General features: G+C 37.5%; 1 protein-coding gene and 1 long non-coding RNA gene across 2 annotated transcripts in view; one reads left to right on the forward strand and one right to left on the reverse strand.

The window, feature by feature from the left end:
- Positions 1–192: 192 nt before the first annotated feature.
- The window catches only part of LOC149065548 (glutamine synthetase 2, cytoplasmic-like), a 64,085-nt gene continuing 47,848 nt past the window's right edge, over positions 193–16,429 (forward strand). Inside the window, exon 1 of the mRNA XM_089253821.1 lies at positions 193–245. The gene's annotated coding sequence lies outside the window, so the exon portion shown is untranslated. The remainder of the gene's footprint in view (positions 246–16,429) is intronic.
- LOC149065549 (uncharacterized) overlaps positions 7,328–16,429 on the reverse strand; it is a 46,477-nt gene continuing 37,375 nt past the window's right edge. The window contains exons 2-3 of the long non-coding RNA XR_016195622.1: positions 8,008–8,148; positions 7,328–7,555 (exon numbers count right to left, since the gene is read on the reverse strand). This is a non-coding gene — a long non-coding RNA (uncharacterized LOC149065549). The remainder of the gene's footprint in view (positions 7,556–8,007; positions 8,149–16,429) is intronic.

Consider the following 16,429-nt stretch of genomic DNA (forward strand, 5'->3'; position numbering starts at 1 on the left):
AAATGCCGGCTTTTCAGTAGATTCAGCCAATAGATAAAGGGGGGAGGAGGAGAAAGGAGAGGAAATAAAAAATGATGAACACTTCATGTACAAGGACAGATAAAATAATTTTTTGATGAAGATTATTGCCACCTAGTGGTCGAATCGAGAAGAACCGAATCTGATCTGATTGAATTCACTCTTTCCAGCTCCTGACTCAATAGCGGCTGCCGCATTATTTTCAAGTTCATCCCATTCTCTCAAGTGTGAGTTCATATATTTCATTATAACTATTTTCATCTCAGTATATCTTATACCTGTTTAATAATATTTTCATGTCAATTAAAAAAAATTAAAGTTTTATCGTTTACGAAAAAAAACCTTTCATAAAATTATATATTATAATAGTCACAATTCGCGATAACTTGAACTCCGATAACTTGAATATCTGTTTAAGTCGTTAATAATTTGTTCAAGTTTTCACTCGGCTCCAGAACTTTTTCCGTATTTCAGTGTTAAAATTTTTCCTTAACTCGAAGTTTTCTTCCTATAAGCTGAAGTTTTCGGGAATGAGAGAAATTTTTGAAATGCTTTTGAAATTTTCTATTGCATTTAGCAATAGAACTTGGCATTTAGCAATAGAACTTGGCATTTAGCAATAGAACTTGGCATTTAGCAATAGAACTTGGCATTTAGCAATAGAACTTGGCATTTAGCAATAGAACTTGGCATTTAGCAATAGAACTTGGCATTTAGCAACAGAATTTAGCACCTAGCAATAGAACGTAGCACTTAGCAACAGAACTTAGCACTTAGCAATAGAACTTAGCACTTAGCAATAGAACTTAGCAGATTCATTTGTCCACTTGCAGAAAAGTGAATGACTTTCTCACGAAAGAAAGACAAAAAAGAGAGATACAGAGAGTCAAAAATTACTGTATTTTTGAAGAAAATAATTTTGCACATACACACACACACTTTATTTATAATTCATTTCATTTATACGAGTATCACGTATGCGTCCGTTTCCGTAATACAGAGAGTATGATGCCTAGTTTATATTTCTAATTATTTTCATTTAATAATCGAATATGACTAAATTATAATAACATATTTTCGAATTTCTTTATCTCCAATAGTTTGACATGCTTTACCAATAAGATATTCGTAAATAGCGCTGTTATTTTAAAAATATTTATTTTTTCCACTCTGAAATCAGTATTTCTGATAAGTTGAACTAAGTTTTTCGCCGGCCGCCGCACATTCGTATTATAGTAACTAGTACTTGTAGAATACATCCGGAGTACACCAAACATGTTTGATGTTACGAGCATTTTTTAATTATGAAATAAAATCTATATAATGTATTTGCTAAATACGGGAATCAAAATTCACATATAATTTCTATCTAAAGCTATAATTTATCACAGATAAACAACTATCGAAAGAGTTACAAAAATGCGAGAAAGGAAAAAGCAACATGGTGTGCGAATGCATTTATACATATCGACGCGACGGTCCCATTCAAAAAAGCAACAACTCTAAATTCTATGTTTTGAGACATCGGGCATTTTAAAGATTCACTTTGGACGGAACGGATGGGAATCACCTCAGATTTAGTTACAGAAGGGAACGTATAAGGTAGAGTTGGGAGCTGTTACTGTTTTTCAATATGTAGAGGCATTTTCTACAATTCTCATGGTGTGCATAACTCAAAAACGCAATTTTTTGAGTTGCCTTTTTCAACTGGGATGTCGATATTAACTGATTCTCATATACGCTACTAGGAATACCAATATTCACTAGTAGCCGCGTGGTTAGCCTACCAATCTTTGGTTATGTATTTTTTGGTTCGAATCTTAGTTGGAATCATAGCTATTCTTGTAAGTTGTTCGCCGAATTTATTTTTAATTGCTGGTGCCGGTTTAATCAGCTAATCTAATAATTCGCAAAGTGAAAATTATATGAGCAATTAAGAGAAGGAGCACGGTATCCCAGGTCAACAAGACGACATTCGTTTAACTTACTAAAAGATATTTCAAGGTGTAAAGAGTCAAATATCGCGTGCCTATTAAAACTACCATATAATGCGATAAAAATGCTCAAACGAAACAAGAAAAACGTGAAGTTCTAAAGACCAATTCAACTAACTCTTCCGGTTGGGAATAGGTACTCCCAAACAAAACATTTTGTGCTTACGACACCCTTTCATGGAATAAGAATTTTCAGCATCTCGTGCTCCAACCCGATCTTAAAGGACTGTTAACTAACTAATGTCTCAAACGAGCAGAATTTCACATGAAATAGGAAGATTCCACCATCTGAATGGTATTGAATATATCGCTATGATATATTTTAAGATTAAAAAGATTGAATAACGACCCTATTCGATTTCATGCAAGAAGGCAGTTGCGAAATGGTTTAAGTAATCAGTTCTCTCGAGTACTTAGTTATCGATGTTACTTTTGATCGAAGTTTTCCGATCCATATTTTGTCAATCGGTAGTTTATGGGAAGAAAAAAGAAAGAAAATTTTAAGTATGCTCTTCAAAATGATAAAATCAATAACTGATAACCAAATCAATAACTGGGACAAAGTACATGTTTTCTATTTGTTTACTCCATCATGTGTTTCTTTCATTTTACAATAATAATATTATTGTATATAGATTAATACAAGGTGATTCAAACCCCTCGGTATAAATTTTAAGGGTGATAGATCCCGGCTCTATCACCCTAATCTAACCGGCACTTTTTGGCATGGAATATGTGGCTAAATATAAAATGCAAACATTTTAATGAGACACTAGTTCTGATGACGAGATCTTAAGGAGTTTCACTAGTAATTTGCGTAAACAATGTTTAGGAGATGGCTTAATAAAAATAAATCGAGAGAGGAAAGAAAAAGGGTAGTCCGTCATAGCAGAAATGTCGTGTTTAAGTAAGTCCGTATTTCACTTTAAAAACGGCCTGCTTTTTAGCATACTGAAACCACATGCATTCTCAGATGGTTGATGGCATATATTGCAGCAAAGTCATCGAGAGAAAATATACAGTAGAACCTCGATACAAAGTCATCGAGAGAAAATATACAGTAGAACCTCGATAACTAGACACCCCAAAGGAATCGATAAACATGTCAACTTAAAGGGGATGTGAAGTTAGTTAGATCAATTTTTCCAATTGATCTTACCCTAACAATTTTTCAATATCGTTGTAGCCATATATATAGTTAAACACTCCAATTCCATCATCAAATTAACAGAATGAAATGTTTAATGAAAATTTTCCAAATAATCTCGAATTAGTGTAAAATAAAACATATTCCAAACATTTGTTTTTTTGTGATTGAGCAGTGGATTGTCGAAAATTAGGAAAATGTTCCTAACTTTGACTTTTCGTATCCCACGGGTAGAGTTTTCAAGTTCCAACCAGTTGAAAGTGCCCCCCCCCCCAAAGTGTGAAAAACTATTTTCGACTAATCAACAAAAAATAATGAAACGAAGAACCTTTGAAGTATACGAGAGCAATGTCGTAAAAATTTCTGGACTGGCTAATGCACGGGAAATTTAAAAAAATTAGTTGCGATAACACCGGACAAACTGTAGTCTACTTAAGTGGGGTTTAGCCATCTTATGTCGAGTTACAGAGATTTCTTCACATTGAATTTATTTGTGCCAACCATCAGAATAACAAATGCCGAGTTACCGGGGTAGTCGAGTTATCGAGGTTCTACTGTACTTGTATCTGGTGAAGTGCTGTTATACACTTTCCCAAAGCATCCTTTAATGAATTGGTAATTGCAATTTGACCACACAATATGTAAGAAGAAATGTTTAACAATCTCACCGGCATTGACGCGATATCTCGTCTCTCCTTAACCTCTTCGCTCCAGAGGTACATATATGTGTACCTTCATTTTTAACGATTTTTAATGGTTTTAAATGGTTTTAATCTTTTTTTTCAAGTTAAGACTTGAGGTACGCGTAAGGGCACCTAATGCAAATGGTCCTAGTAAAGTTATCGACCTAAATTACTTAATTAACTAGTTAATTAATTTTTTCAAATTTTTTTTCACTTTTAAAGAGCATTTTGTTAATAATTTTGCGATAAACATAATTTTAATTTTTAAATAAATCAATCGAATTTTTGTCGATAGGGCGTAGCGAGGGGGGGGGGACTTGTGGGTCTGGTCCCCCCCCCCCGAAATGTGAGAAAATGACCGAAAAAAGGGAAAAAGATGGCCAAATCCATTGTTCTGTCACTTTGGTCCCCCCCCGAACGAAATTTCTGGCTACGCCCCTGGTCAGTTTTTGTTCAGGTTTGAAGAGGTTAAAAGTGTTTTATTTTAGCAGTGACAAGCCCAGATATTTTGTAAAGTTAATTTCTCAATGAAACACTTTTTCCCATACCCCTTACTTTGCGCTTGCTGAAAATCGGGAGAAAACTTACTTGATTAAAAAAAGAGATATGACATTTTACAGATGTTTTAGTGATTTATACTATACCGCGGAAAGAGTTATGTATATTCTATCACCCCCCTTAAAGTTTGCACCAATATCCAGGGCTGGATTTTTTTACGGCCCCCTCCAAAAAAAATATTTGTACAACCATTTCCCAACTTACGAACTTTTCGAGTTAAGGAAAGAAATACAGGGTGATTATAATTAAAAAGTTCCCGTATATATAATGTATATACTCTGAGTAGTTTTCTCAAAAACCGCTTATATCAGAATACAACCTAATTTTTAGAATATCTTAATGGGACCATGGGAGAGCGATTTATGAAATAAAAAAAGTAATTTAATTTCCGATAACCCAGTGAAAAAGTGGCACTTTTATTATTGAATTTTTCTTTTTCCTTTTGACCATATAGCGTACATACCAAATTTCAATGGACTACCTCCTCCAGAACGGGCTCTACATAGGTCGGAATAGTGTCAGTATACTGACGGGTGTTACATTGATCTCTGAGCAATGTTAGTATACCAAAACTTCTCAGACCTATATAGCGCCTGTTCTGGTGACCGTATTTCATTTAAACTTGTTACAGCGGATCCCGCTTATAATGTTTCTCAAAAAACCGTCATGGAAAAACGTTGTAAGTGGGAAAACGCTTTAAACGGGAAATCTTAGTAAGAATTTCTTATAGTTGAGACCACGAAAATTAGTCGTACTAAGCGGGAAAACGTTATAAGTGGGAACATTATAAGCGGAATTGACTGTATATACGCTATATGGATCATGGAAAATGTAAAAGGCAATAAAAAGCGTCATTTTTTCACCTGGTTTGTCAAAAATTGAACTATCTTTTTATTGCATAAATCTCGCAAGGTTTCATTAATATATCCTAAAAGTTTGGCTGTATTCGAATAAGCAGTTTTTTAGAAAAACTACTCAAAGTACACTATAACTCTAATTATAATCACCCTGTATATTGAAATGTACGGTTCATAAATAATTTTTACGTTTTTCTCTTCAAAATATAAATAATTTTGCTATCACTGTTGGTGTGACGTCAAAGTAACCACGTCCCACGTAGTCACAACATGAATTCGGCAAAGCGTGATTCAAGAAGGTGTAAGCTATGAGCTGTTTTTCATTCCGCCATTGAGAAAATTCCTGTCATCTCTACACTTTGATCTTGGCCAAAATGCCGAGAAGCGATTTAAGTGATAATGCCATTACCAGGATACGAACTTTCCAACAACCTGGCCGCCACGATCACCTGATCTTAATCCTTGTGACTTCTGGCTTTGGGGTTACGTGAAAAATGTTGTGTATAGTGGTCTGATTGCGAACTTAACGGAATTGAAGACACGCATTACGCACCACATTCACAACGTCACTATTGATACACTCCGAGCAGGGCTGTCTTAAGAGCATCATGGGGACCATGGGCCAAGTGATTTTTCTGAGCCCCAACCTGGAAAATTCCCGAAAAATGCAACTACTTCTCGCGTTTTTCTGAGGCCCCTCTTGTCTTGAGGCAACTGACTCCGAGCTGTTGTGAAACATGCTGTTTTGCGCTTTCAACTCGTGGGAGAAAACGGGGGACAGCATATAAAATATTTCTTGAGCAAGTCCAGGGACAATTAAAAACCAAATAACTGTTTGCTTTTTATACGGTTTTTGGCCTTGGGGCAATTAAGAACCGATTATTTTTCCTATCTAATGTTGCACCACCTTATCGTGATGGATGAGCTTTGAACAAAGAGTGCCACAAAAGCTGAATGACTTACAAGTCATTTTCTCAGTAACAAACCGCAAGAGTCATGCACATTGAACAGTACAGTTGGTTTATCCTGGAACTCACGCAATGGCGGAATTCATATTCCAATGGGAGTTGTGACTGAAGCCATGTACGTTTTTTTATGACAATTGGCGATTTTTCACACTTTTCCCGGAAAAATACAGCCTAAAAAAAGCAGGGGTTCTAAATTTTTTTTCCACCCGCGATACCGCTTACCAATGCTTATCCGCGAGCTCCGCCGACTCGCCAGAGCTGTTTAGGCTTTCACTGTCGGGGTCTAATTTGTTTTTCGAATTTTTTTTGGCGGACTATTTTTTATAAATACGTTTATTTTAGTGTATGAAACAAACATTAGAGTTGAATTAGTATAATATTAAATATTTCAATCAAAAAATCGCATGACGCTACCTTGGCGTCTTTAGCCGCTGGAATTCGGCTAGTTATGCAAACCCGCAACACATGAGAAAAAAAGTCTCTATCCCTATGAAAGGCGGAGAGGCCGAAACCTGGCAATCAGGATATCAATGAGCCCTTCTGCCATGAGTTTAGGATAAAAATATGTAGCATTATCTTGCAAACTGTTTTCTTACCTGAATGATGAAAGAAAAGGAGCAGTGAACTAAGAGGGTAAAACAAATAGAAAAAGTATGAAATAAATGGAAAAACAAATGTAATTTCAGAGGAGCGGCAAATTGAAAAAATGAGTGGCCAAAAAATTACTAGAATGGGAGAAGAACGGCAAAATCTGTATAACCCTGAATAAACTTACCTCTGCCGAGACAGTAAGGGACAAGGTCGGTGAGTGATCAAAAGAGTGACCCAGAGAGTTTGCAAGCATATGAGTGGGCGAAAGAGTGACTTCGAGAGCGAGCAAACATGCAAATGACTAAAAGAGTTACCTACAGAGCAAGGGACCAAGTCAGTGAGTGACCTAGAGCATGTAAAAGCATGTGAGTGAACAAAAGAGTGATCTAGAGCGCGTACAAGCATGCGAGTGATCAAAACAGTATGCAAACATGCGAATGACCAAAAGAGTGACTTAGACGCAAGTGTACTTGTGTACTTGCAGTAGTAGGGAAGGCCAAGTAGAAACATTGCTGAAAACATTGATTTTATTTTATAAAATATTCAAGACATTACATATTTGTATATTCATACATTATATATTTTTATTTTTTTTCTTCATCTTTTTTTTCATCTTCTAAATCCAAATTTTGTGGAGCATTTCTAATATTTCCTGGTCCGTAAAATATTTAGCCTCGTTATACGGATATTTACTTTTTTATTCTTGACGAACCAGCAGTGGAGTCACAATGCGAGGAGGCTAAAAATAAAAAAAAATACTATGAAATATATATAATCAATGGGAAAACTAAACATAACGAATCAAAGCTTCAAAATTTATGTTTGTTTATTGAACAAGAAATAAAAATTAAAAAAAAAAGCACTGAAAAACCTCAACGTGAAACTGCCAAGAAAAAAATTGCTATCAATCGGTTTTAAAGTTACACCCTAAGAAATAAAATTTAAAAGTGGAAAATAAAATTTAAAACTAACAAAATTGCTATCAATTCGATTTAAAAAAGTTACATCCTCATAAATAAAATTTAAAAGAGGAAAACAAAATGACGTAAAACTGATTAGTAAGTTTGAAAATTAAACAAAAAACTTTAGATTCGTGTTTTTTTGTGCAAAAAGCTGTTTATTTCTATTAAAAAAACAATTATTGGGATGCGAATATACATTAAAACAAATAAATAAAAATGTAAAACTTACCTCAAAAAAGTCGTTTCGGAAAACGGAGAGCTCGTAGGGTAGAAAAACTTAAAATAGCTAATTGACAGTATGAAAAACCTTGAGTGAATGTTCACAGCGGCAGCAATGCGAATTCAAGGCCCCATTTCCACCAGTAGCATTCTACAGTTTGAGAACAAAGATTAATATACAGTAGCATATTATACACTTGGCCTAAAGATTAATATACAGTATTTATAAAAGTCGGGACGAAACCAGAATTTTGGGAATGTCCGGTGGGGCCAATTTCTGACCCGCAAGTGGGGAAAATACCGCATATCTGGCCCACGGACTGAAAAGGTTGTGTACTCAAAAATTTAAAGGGAAGCTGCCTCATACACAGGGGCCCTTTGCCCATGCATCTTTGACCCAGGGCCGTCCTTAACAGATGGGGGGCTTGGTGCAAAATAATACCAGGACAAGGAGCGTCTTGACAATTCCGGATCTCCAAAAATGATGGGTGGGGGGGTCCCCTTTAGCTCCGATATTATATATGTAATATGAGGAAGGGGAATGAACTTCAAAAAATCCATACATTGTTACAGAATAAACACACACACACACGCGCGCGCGCACACGCACACACACATACACACACAACTATAATAAATTTCAATTAAGGTAAAACTTTAGAACTCAGTACAAGAAATTTTAAATTAATGGAAGAGTTGATTTCAAAAATAATGAAAAAATTTGAATATGATGAAAGAAATAATTCTAGTACCTATGTAAATTCAGAAGTAATGAAAGAAATAATTCCAGAACAAATGAAAATTCAGAATTACTGAAAGAAATAATTCCAGAATTAGTGCGATAAATAATTTCAGAATATTAGTGAAATAAATAATTTCAGAATATTAGTGAAATAAATAATTTCAGAATATTAGTGAAATAAATAATTTCAGACTGTTAGTGAAATAAATAATTTCAGACTGTTAGTGAAATAAATAATTTCAGAATATTAGTGAAATAAATAATTTCAGAATATTAGTGAAATAAATAATTTCAGAATATTAGTGAAATAAATAATTTCAGAATATTAGTGAAATAAATAATTTCAGAATATTAGTGAAATAAATGATTCCATTATTGGTGAAAATTCGGAATTAATGAAAAAATAAGTCTAGTACTAATGAAAAAAAAACTCTAGCACCTATATAAATTCAGAACTAATGAAAAAAGTAATTCCAGAACTAATGAAAAAAGTAATTCCAGAACTAATGAAAAAAGTAATTCCAGAACTAATGAAAAAAGTAATTCCAGAACTAATGAAAGAATTGATTCCATAATTAAAGAAAAAATAATTCCAGCACCTATGTAAATTCAGAAGCAATGAAAAAATAATTACAGAATTGATATAAATTCAGAATTAATGGAATAATAATTCCAAAACTGATAAAAATTCAGAATTACCGAAAGAAATAATTCCAGAATTAGTGAAAGCATTCAAAAATTCCCCCCCCCCCCAATTTGATTCGCAGCTCTGAGTACATTTGGCCACTATCTAGTGGATCTAGTAGAATATAGGAGGTAGTTCTTTGCCCCACAAATAGAAACAAAAAATGCATTTATTCGTTTTGGACAAACATCTAACTATTTATGTGATCCCTCTATGATTTTAGATTTGATTTGGGGAATTGAGAAAACCGAGTGACACCCAGGCTCTGTCGAATAGGCAATGTATCGGGTGTCACCTGAACGTTATTAAGCACATAAACATAATGATTTTGGATGAAGAAAGGGTTAATTTGGTTGTTACTGCCAAAGCCCGAAGTTGGCCAATTCGCGACGGGGCCCAGCCCAGTTGACACGGTCAATGTCCTAAATTCTGGCTTTCGCCGGCCCTATACATATCGATCCCTATGCATCCCTATATATGGATCACTAATAAGATATCGATATTCAGATACATTTGATCGCTAGGGGTGCCATAGTTTACCATAATCATTATGGTTAACTATGGCTATTACAAATGGCCATGATTATCACAAAAAAAAAATACGCCAACGCGGTGATGACCTCGCAATCTTAGGGACCGATATAGGGATGTATAGGGATCGATATATAGGGGCAGGGCTCGAATTTCGGACATTGGCCGTGTGAACTGGGCTGGCCTCGCCGCGGATTGGCCAACTTCGGGCTTTGGAAGTAACATATATTTGTTTTCACTTCTATTATCATGAGTGAGGGGCCCAGTGTGACCGCACCTGTCGTACAACTCTAAGCTCGGCTTCGCGTTGGCCTATGCCCTCCGGTTAAGACAGGAGTGCACAATCTCGCACCCGTGGGCCAAATAAGTACCGCCATGAGGTTCTATCTGGCCCGCGAAAGTTATCCCAGTCGAAAAGTATCAATACACACAAAACGATAAATACCTAGACATGGGCCACATTTTTTTCATAAAAATGCGGTACATCGCCAAAAATGTTATCAAGGCAAGTAAAGTTGCCAATTGGAGCCGAAAAATTGTCAAAGTAAAGTCAAGTTGCCATTTACAGCCGAAAGAATTGTCAAAGGTACGTAAAAAGTCGCCATTTACAGTCTTAAAAAATTATCAAAGACAAGTAAAGTTGCCCTTTACTACTGATTCATTTACGGAGCTGGAAACTGAAGTACTACAGAGGCAGCACGAATAGTACGGTGAGCGTTTTCCCCACAGGCGGTTGCCCAATCCGAAAACATTTGCGTTACAATTGTTAGAACGGTTGGACGCTGGGATAACTTCACAGGCCTGGCGTCCGCGTCTTTTATTCTCTGTGAGATTTGCATACGGTTTCTTCTTCCCCAGGTTAAATTTGCATGCATGTGTGGTGTTCTTTTTCTCCCGATAAATTTCGACAGGAATGCCGTTTTAACGTTTGAGGAGCGGCCGTTTCGAAACGCGCTAGCGCGTTTGCGTTTCATGTTAGACCATGCATTCTTTGCTGACAATTGTTTGTATTGGTGTGTACTATCACCTCTTAAAGTTATCTTTTCTGAATCACCCTGCATTACCCATCAGCAAGCTGCAGAGTAGTATATGCTTATTACATTTTTTTTGTCATAACCCTGCTGCTTTGCACGCCCGACAGGCGGTTGTGAACAAGTTAATTCATTTGATGGATTTTATTCAACATAAATCTTATAGGTTCAGACTTTAGAGTAATATTGATTTTTTAAATATACACTGAAGAGCCAAATAAACTGGTACACCTGCCTAATATCGTGTAGGGCCCCCGCAGAAGTGCTGCAACACGACGTGGCATGGACTCGACTAATGTCTGAAGTAGTGATGGAGGTAATTGACACCATGAATCCTGCAGGGCTGTTCATAAATACGTAGGAGTAAGAGGGGGTGGAGATATCTTCTGAACAGCACGTTGCAAGGCATCCCAGATATGTTCAATAATGTTCATGTCTGGGGATTTAGGTGGCCAGCGGAAGTGTCTAAAGTCAGAAGAGTGTTCCTGGAGCCACGTTGTAGCAATTCTGGACGTGTGGGGTGTCGCATTGTCCTGCTGAAATTGTCCAAGTCCGTCGGAATGCACAATGGACATGAATGGGTGCAGGTGATCAGACAGGATGCTTACGTACCTGTCACCTGTCAGAGTCGTATCTAGACGTATCAGGGGTCCCATATCACGCCAACTGCACACGCCCCATACCATCACAGAACCTCCACCAGCTTGAACAGTCCCCTGTTGACATGTAGGGTCCATGGATTCATGAGGTTGTCTCCATACCCGTACACGTCCATCAACTCGAAGCAATTGGAACCGAGACTCGTCAGACCAGGCAACGTGTTTCCAGTCCTCAACAGTCCAATGTCGGTGTTGTCGAGGCGTAAAGCTTTGTGTCGTGCAGTCATCAAGGGTACACGAGTGGGCCTTCGGCTCCGAAAGCCCATATCGATGATGTTTCGTTGAATGGTTCGCACGCTGACACTTGTTGATGGCCCAGCATTGAAATCTGCAGCAATTTGCGGAAGGGTTGCACGTCTGTCACGTTTAATGATTCTCGTCAGTCGTCGTTGGTCCCGTTCTTGCATGATCTTTTACCGGCCGCAGCGATGTCGTAGATTTAATTTTTTACCGGATTCCCGATATTCACGGTACACTCGTGAAATGGTCGTACGTGAAAATCCAAATTTCATCGCTACCTCGGAGATGCTATGTCCCATCTCTCGTGCGCCGACTATAACACCACGTTCAAACTCACTTAAATCTCGATAACCGCTCGCCATTGTAGCAGCAGTAACCGATCTAACAACTCTGCCAGACACTTTTTGTGTTATATAGGCGTTGCCGACTGCAGCGCCGTACTCTGATTGGTTCCATATCTCTTTATTTGCATACGCATGCCTGCACCAGTTTTTTTGGCTCTTCAGTGTAACTATTGGACATGGCCTTGTGAATTTCACCAATTTTTTTTTTTTTAATTTTGCAGAGTAAACACATTCTGCGCATAAAGTGAAACTATGAACAAATACAGTGAAACCTCGCTACGACAATACGCGAAAAAACGGTAAATCCCTCTACAACGATATTTTTTCAAGTTTTGTTTGGAAATGTCTATACTCCAATGTTAAACTGCTGCCTCTCGATATATAACGATAATCCCTCCACAACGATATTTTTTCTTTGTCCTCAGAGTATCGTTATATCATCGAGGTTTTTCACTGTATGTAAAAAATTGTCTGGTAGCCAGTCTTTTCAGTACCTCCTAGAGGTTCTAGAAGTTGTATCTATCGAGGTAATGGTCTTTTTCCCTTCACTTGAGAGAAGAAGTTGGTGGGGGATAGGAAAAAATAAATGTTAATCGAATTATGAGAAACAAAATATTCGGTATTCTCAAATCACCACAAACGAACTCATTTTGAAAATAGTTTCTAACTTGAGAATTGAAAACAGTTATTTGTGGTATTTTAGAAAATTTTTGTTAGTTCTTTAGGCATAAAATTTACAATTTCACCGTAATTTAGCAACTGTTTGGCGACAATTAGCGGGACAGTCCCGGTATTTTCTGTTTTTTTGGTCGTCCCGACTTTTTGGCAAAAGTGTCCCGGTTTTTCACGTATTTTACACGAAGCCTACTTGAATTTTTATTCTTTATTGAAGTCAAAGATTGACATTATTTTTCAACTCATAAATTATTTTATGATAATTACAACTATATGTGAGAATATAAATCTTCCACATTTGCCTTGGTTAACGTTTTTTGTTTTCGTGGAATATATTTTAATCCAATGCAATTTGCAGTAATGCATCATCTCCCGTATTGTGATTTTTCCGTAATGTCAACAATATTTAACTGCTTTGTTTGGTTTTGGCTTCGTTTTTGGCGATAATTAGCGATGTCCCGTATTTATCTCGGCGAAATATGGTCAGCATATGGTCACCCTACTGATGATAACCCTTTTATAAGGATGATTTTATAGTTGTAATCTAGTGCTGCCATCTACAATAAACTATGATCTAGTTTTCCTAAAACTCTCATAGATGACAGCACTTACTGTTGTGTTCAGATAATACTTCTTGAATTATCTTCGAAGCTGAAATCTATTTATTCTGAATTTTCACAATTTCAGAATTACTTCTCTTCCATCCATTCTGAAATTATTTCTTCCAGTAATTGTGTGAAGTTATTTTTTCCGTTTATTCTTGATTTTGATTAATAGGATGAAATTATTTCTTCCATTAATAAGGAATTTCCATCGATTATTCGGGAATTGTCCCTTCTATTAACTCTGAATTTCTACTAATTTTAAATTACTTCTTCCATTAATTCTGGATTGTTATCGATTTTAAAATTTCTTTCACTACTCCTACAAGATTTTCTTTAAAAATTCTAAAACTATTTCCATAATGAATTCGGGAAATATTTCGTTCCTGCAATTATTTCTTTTATCAATCCTGAATTACTCTCTCTCTGTATTTCTTTAATTAATTCCGAATTTTCGGGAATTCTGGAATTGTTTCTTTTCTGAATTCAAACAATACTGTGAGATTATTTCTTTCATCAAATTTTCATCAATTAGAAAAATTTTCATTTAATTGTGTATCTAAACTTTTTTGTTAATTTATATTCTATATGAATTTTTAGAGATGCCGATTCCCTTGCCCCCACAAAATAGATATAGAATACTTTAAAACCAGGTTGAAAGGGGTCCAAGGGCGTAGCGAGGGCGTCCCCCCGAAAAATGTGAGAAAATGACTGAAAAAAGGGAAAAAGATGGCCAAATCTATTGTTCTGTCACTTTGGTCCCCCTCCCCGAACGAAATCTCTGGCTACGCCCCTTAGGGGTCCTAGAAATTTTTCCTGCCCCCGAATTTGTAAAGGCGCCTCTGGTAAGGTCGTAACAACATGCCCCCCCCCCCACACATCACTCACACAGCAGGGCCCCAGGCCAGCTTTCCGCGGGGTCCTATGTAGTGAAATGATGGTTGAGAAAAAAAAATGAAAATTTTATAATAATCGTCTCAGGCCCCCGGACTGGAGCGCTGTCAGTTGCACCCTTCGGGAGGGGCAACGGGTAAGGGTGGATTAGCCTAAGTATGCTCATTACATGTAATCTAAATTTCTTAAAGCAGTGGTTCTTTAAACCTTTGGAAGCCCTCGGCCCGGTTGATTTCCTTTTTGTGAGCGGAAGGCCCAGTCATACACAAGGCTAATGGGAAATAAATGGGTAAAAATGAAACGGTGAACCAAAGCAGCTTCGCATGCAATGTACGCGAAGCAAAACTACTATACTTTCAAAACTTTCTAGCAGCTGAACAAACGTCTCTAGTAAAGATGTATCAATAAACCATAAAAAAAATCTTAAGAAACGAGAAAATTCAGTAATTAGCGAATACGATCTAAATTTTGATGATCAGTCGTAGTTATAGGAGATTTTCGAAGGAATGTTGTCTAATATTATCGTAAGTTATGATGATTCTTAAGGGAAATTTTTAGCATTTCCGAGCATTGAAGAAGGCGTCTCGTTGTCGGAGTTGCCTTTAGGGATTTTTCAAGAGCATATAGAAACATTTTTTTCCCTTTTTCTTCTAAAACTTTATTTCCTCCACAAGCAGTGCCGTTTTAACGCATTGGCTCACCCTGACACTGTCCAGGGGTCGCAGGTGTGGCGGGGGGAATATTGAAAATGAGATCTGATTAATAAATGCTCACACACATTTCCAGCCATATAGGGAGCCTCAGAAAAATACCCGGGGGCCCACGATGCTTTTCAGACGGTCCTGAGCATGGCCTACCTGGACCAGTTGCTGCCTGGACACGGTCCGGGGGCCTCATGATAATAAGATCTCGTTAAGATTTTCGAGATTAAGCATGCAGATTGGTAAGCAATCCAGTCAGGCAGGAAGATAAAAATCAAAAATCAATTTGGGCGTATGATTCTCTCAAAGTCGGCTCTGACTGCGGGCAGTACTAGAATCGAGATGACTCCAAGGTCGTCTTAACAGCCTCATGTGGCCTACACTCAGGGCCGTCTTAAGATGATCATGAGCCCCCGGGCCAAGTAATTTTTCCGAGACCCTACCAGGCAAATTCTCGAAAATTTCAATCAAATTTTGATGCATGCTCCTCAAAAATTGCACCTATATTTCATTTTTGTGAGGCCCTTGGGCCATGCCCGGGTGGACCCATGCGTTAAGACGGCACTGCCCTCACTATCGTGAAAGTGCCTGTTCACTTATTCACATTTTTTTAGCCTACTCCTGGAAAAAACAATAGTATTACATCTCATTATAACGAAGGCCTCCTACGTTCTTGTGGCATCCACGGCCGTGCCCGGATGGACCCATGCGTTGAATCAGCTCTGATCGTAATTATTGAAAAATATTCAGAGCATGCGTGAGGGGGTCCCTTCCCCCCCTCCCCCCAAAATGTTAGAAAATGACTGATTTTTATGGAATAACATTTTTAAATCTATTTTTCTATCACCTTGGCCCCCTCAGAAATACTAGTCCCCCCACCTTTGAAATCAATTTATGTCTACGGCCCTGCATAGACCCATGGCCTCACAAGGGTGAGAATGACAAAGTTCCAGTCCAGAACGATTTTCATCATTTTTTCCCCCACCACGAATTTAAAAAATTTGGCCTGAGGGCCCGCCAAAGATCTCAGCCTAGGAGTCCTGCTGCAGGATGTGGGGGGCATGCATAGGTGCCGCAGTGCCATCTCAAAATGTTCGGAGATCCGAGGCCTTAAAAAATGCTTAGACTCCGCAGTACCATCCAGAGTCATCCCGTGTCGTTTTAACTCATCCCCTGGCCTCAAGTGCAGGTAATGAGAACTGATTAAAAATTTCGAGAGTAATCATGCTTTTCTAGCCATATAGGGAGCCTCAGAAAAATCACTTCATCCGGGCCCCCCCTCACCGATGCTTTTAAGACGGCCCTGAGCATAGGCCTACCTGGGCACA

Source organism: Pholcus phalangioides, unplaced genomic scaffold, assembly GCF_987345545.1.
Source record: "Pholcus phalangioides strain wild (caught in Gottingen) unplaced genomic scaffold, Ppha-v1.0 ptg000039l_1, whole genome shotgun sequence".
NCBI lineage: Eukaryota > Metazoa > Arthropoda > Arachnida > Araneae > Pholcidae > Pholcus > Pholcus phalangioides.